The 4,180-nt window shown below is 47.2% G+C and overlaps 1 pseudogene; it reads right to left on the bottom strand.

Moving 5' to 3' along the window:
- Positions 1-3,238: 3,238 nt before the first annotated feature.
- LOC131766121 (5S ribosomal RNA) lies at positions 3,239-3,347 on the bottom strand (annotated as a pseudogene).
- Positions 3,348-4,180: the final 833 nt, after the last annotated feature.

The raw sequence follows: 4,180 nt of genomic DNA, 5'->3' as shown, positions 1-4,180 counted from the left end.
AAGCTCGGACTCTGCCTACTTCCCAAGGCCCTTAATGATCATACATGTACCCGTAGCTTAAAAATTTCCCAATTTGGGGTTCGGTGAGACACTGATTTGGAAAAATCCCTGGTGTTCTCCTTACATGAAAGGGGCTCTACCTACAGCTAAAACATGCCTGACACCCAGAAGATGGTACACCGTTTGATTGGGAAGAGTTTGGAAATGACACGTCATCTCCTCAGCTCCTGGTAGTCGGTTCACCCCTGCAGCCTTTTTTCTAACAAGCTCCCCACTTGCAGAATCAGCACATTTAACCTCCTGTTTTGTACAGTTAGGAATTTGTAAGGAGGATGAACGGGAAGAGGGGGAACTAATGAGAGACCAGCTCTAGGTGTTTGGACAGGCACATGCCACTCTAATTTCCAATCAGGAAGAAGAATTAACCAAAAGCTCAGCCTGCCCCCTGGAACCACAATAGGGCCTGTAGCAATCCTGTGGTTTTGTGGCCAGTTCCCAAAAGAGGACTTAAAAATGGAGCTCAGGGGCACTGCAATTCACAAACCTGCAGGGTTATAAATGGTAACGATCTTCCAAAAATACACTGAGGTAAGGCAACGAAAAAGATTCGAAAGCAAGGCAAAATTTCAGGAAAAAGTTTTCAAGAGGTACGTTGGAGTCGCCTTTAAAGCACATGAAAAGTGGCAGAACTTCGCAAATGATGCAGTTGGCCAAAACATATATTTTTCCTAAATATATTTAGCAAAAATGCATACACTCTTTTTGGCCAACCAAACAAGCAGGACATGCAAATCAGTACTACAAAGAAGTCTCACTTCCCATCTGTCAAAAGGGCCATCCTGGAAAAGTGTAAAAACCAGAAATGCAGGACAGGCCATGGAGAAAAGGGAGTCTTGTGACACTGATGAGCGGGATGTAAATTGCCAACGGCCACTCTGGAGTAGTGTATGGTGTTTCCTAAAACATCTAAAAAACAGAACTACAATGCATAGGGCACTTCCACTCATTGGCGTATATATTCAGAGAACCAAAAATCGACAGAACACGGGCACCTCAAAGTTTAGGGCTGCTTGGTTTGCAAGGACCTCGGCTTGGGTACACTGAAAATATCCTAGGAAAGAGAAAAATGGGTAAACAAGTTGTGGTACTTATGTACAATGGAATATAACTCAGCCATGAAATCAATATCATAAGGCTACTAACAGCATAATGAGTATATTTAGGAACGATGATGTTAAGTAAAATAAGTCAGACAGAAAAAGAAACTTATGATAACATATCACTTACCGGGGTTTTCGAAAAATTGCTACACATGAACTGAATTACAAAACAGAACACAGAGTCACACATTTAGAAAACACACTTATGGCTGCTTAAGGGGAAAGGTGAGGTGGGGTGATGCATAAAACGAGAGTTTCAAGTGAGCACAGATACCGTTCCATAAACCAAATATGTAATAGACATGACCTACTCATTGCTCAATGAACTGGACTCAACACATCCTATTCACTGCAGAAGAATACATCTGCCTAGTAAGAATCTTAAAAAGTATTTATTGGGCTTCCCTGGTGGCGCAGTGGTTGAGAGTCTGCCTGCCGATGCAGGGGACATGGGTTCGTGCCCTGGTCCGGGAAGATCCCACATGACATGGAGCGGCTGGGCCTGTGAGCCATGGCCGCTGAGCCTGCGCGTCCGGAGCCTGTGCTCCACTACGGGAGAGGCCACAACAGTGAGAGGCCTGCGTAACGAAAAAAAAAAAGTATTTATTGATATCTCTCTGTAAGTGAATCAGCTGGGTGTAAAACGGCATAAACACAGCATTGAAAATCAGCTGAACCCCATTAAAAAATAAATTATAAAAAAATAAAAATTAAAAAAACAAACAGTGAAAGAAACATTCTTACAAAATTCTTTCAGGGGCTGTGATGAAACCTTGATTGACCACATCTAGACACACAACTGGATGAGACATAAGGCTGGACACTCTTGGGGCCAAGAGGATTGGTGAGGTTGGGTGAGCAAATGCAGACCCTTTAAAGTAATACTGCGTGGTACCCATTCCATGGGTCCCAACTCTCCAGGTTCAAAGGAATCTTCCTACAGCTAAAACATGCATAGGAAACTCATAGGATGGTACATTGTGTGATCAGGAAATGTTTCTAAAACACATCTCATTTTTCATCCCTGGTGCTCGGGTTTGCCATTCCAGCCGCTTTACTAACAATCTCCGCACTTGGAGAATCAGCACCTTTATTTAACCTCCTGTTTCGTACAGTTTGCAATTTGTCCAGAGGATGAACGGGAAGAGGGGGAACCAATGAGAGACCAGCTCTAGGTGTTTGGACAGGCACATGTCACTCTAATTTCCAATCAGGAAGAAGAATTAACCAAAGGCTCAGCCTGCCCCCTGGAACCAGAAAAGGGCCTGAAGCAATCCTGTGGTTTTGAGGCCAACTCCAAAAAGGCGAGTTGAAAAATGGAGCTCAGGGGCACTGCAATTCACAAACCTGCAGTGTTATAAATGATAACAATTGTCCAAAAATATACTGAGGTAAGGAAATGAAGAGGATTTGAGATCAAGGCAGTATTGGAGGAAACAGTTTTCAAGAGGTAGATTGGAGTCGCCTTTAAAGCACCTGAAAAGCGGCAGAATTTCAACAATGATGCAGTTGGCCCAAAAAGGGCGTATGCGTTTTTTTCCTGAATATATTCAGGGAAAAAACGCATACGCCCTTTTTGGCCAACGAAACAAGCGGGCAATGCACATCAGTACTACAAAGAAGTCTCACTTCGCATCGGTCAAACGGCCATCGTGAAAAAGTGTAAAACCCAGAAATGCAGGATAAGCCATGGAGAAAAGGGAGCCTTGTTATGCTGGTGGAAGGGATGTAAATTGCAAACGGCCACTCTGGAGAAGTGTATGGTGTTTCCTAAGACATCTAAAAAACAGAGCTACAGCGCATAGGGCACTTCCACTCATGGGCGTGTATCTTAGCCCCGATCCTGCGGCGGAGTCTGGATCCGGGCCAGCCACCGCCAGAGCGTCTGGTGTGCCGCTGCCTTCCAGAGCCGCCTTCTGGCCGCCCTAGCCTCGGCCAGGCCGGCGGGGAGCGCCCCCTCTGGCGCGCGCTGTGGTGGGAGGGGCCTGAGGAGGTGGGGGCCTGCAGCGGTGCCCGGCCGGGGCGGAGGCGGCCTCAGCCCCGGGCGACTAAAGGAGAAGGCGGGGCGGGAGGCAAAAAGCGTACAGCACCCAGTATTCTCAGGTGGTCTCCCATCCAAGTACTAACCAAGCCCGACCCTGCTTAGCTTCCGAGATCAGGCGCGTTCAGGGTGGTATGGCCGTACGCAGGGTTGGGGACTGCGGGCTGCCTCTTGAGGCCCAGCTTCTCTGGCGCGTGCGCCTTACCGCCAGCCCCGCGGCCAGCCCGCCCCGGCAGGGCCCCGCTGCCCGCCCAGCCAGGGGAATGGAGGTCTCGGGTACCGCAGGGTGGTGGAGGGGTTGGCGACCTCCCAGCCCAGGGCGGGAGGGACCCAGCAAACCCTTTGGCGCTTGGCGCCCCGCCCCAGATCCCGCTCGTCTCTCACAGGGATGTGGCCCCGGAACATGTCCGGGGACGTGACAGGAATCATCTTAGCCAACTCAACCCCAGACATTGTGCTCCAGGATACATGCTATGTAGTAGCACACTTCCATGACCTAATGTCCATGGGAGCAGTCTTCACTATTATGGGAGGCTCCTACACGGATTCCCACTATTCTCAGGTTTTACAGTTAACTCAGCATGAGCAAAAATTCACTTCACAAGTATATTTGTAGTAGTAAATATGACTTCCTGCAGCACTTTCTTGGCCTCTCAGGGATGTCACTACGTTAGTCTGTGTGCCCTGAGGCACACACAACATGAAATATTTTGTCTTTAGGCTCATTCATCTCAGTAGCAGCAGTAATGCTAATACTCTTCATATTTTGAAAAGCATTTGCATCTAAACAAGAAGTCTTAGCAGTGGAAACTCCTACTCCTAACCTAGAATGGTTACACAAATGCTCTCCACCATATCCTATGTTTCAAGAATCCTATCTATGTAAGTGTAAAATAAGGAAGGACTCAAGTCCTTTTCAACCAGTTTCAAGCCAACACCATAACAATTATGCCTTTCTCAATAAATGAGATAAAAGTAA

This window comes from Kogia breviceps, chromosome 11, assembly GCF_026419965.1.
Source record: "Kogia breviceps isolate mKogBre1 chromosome 11, mKogBre1 haplotype 1, whole genome shotgun sequence".
NCBI lineage: Eukaryota > Metazoa > Chordata > Mammalia > Artiodactyla > Physeteridae > Kogia > Kogia breviceps.
Note: the sequence above shows the minus strand (reverse complement) of the source record. Positions and strands in the feature narration are given on the sequence as shown.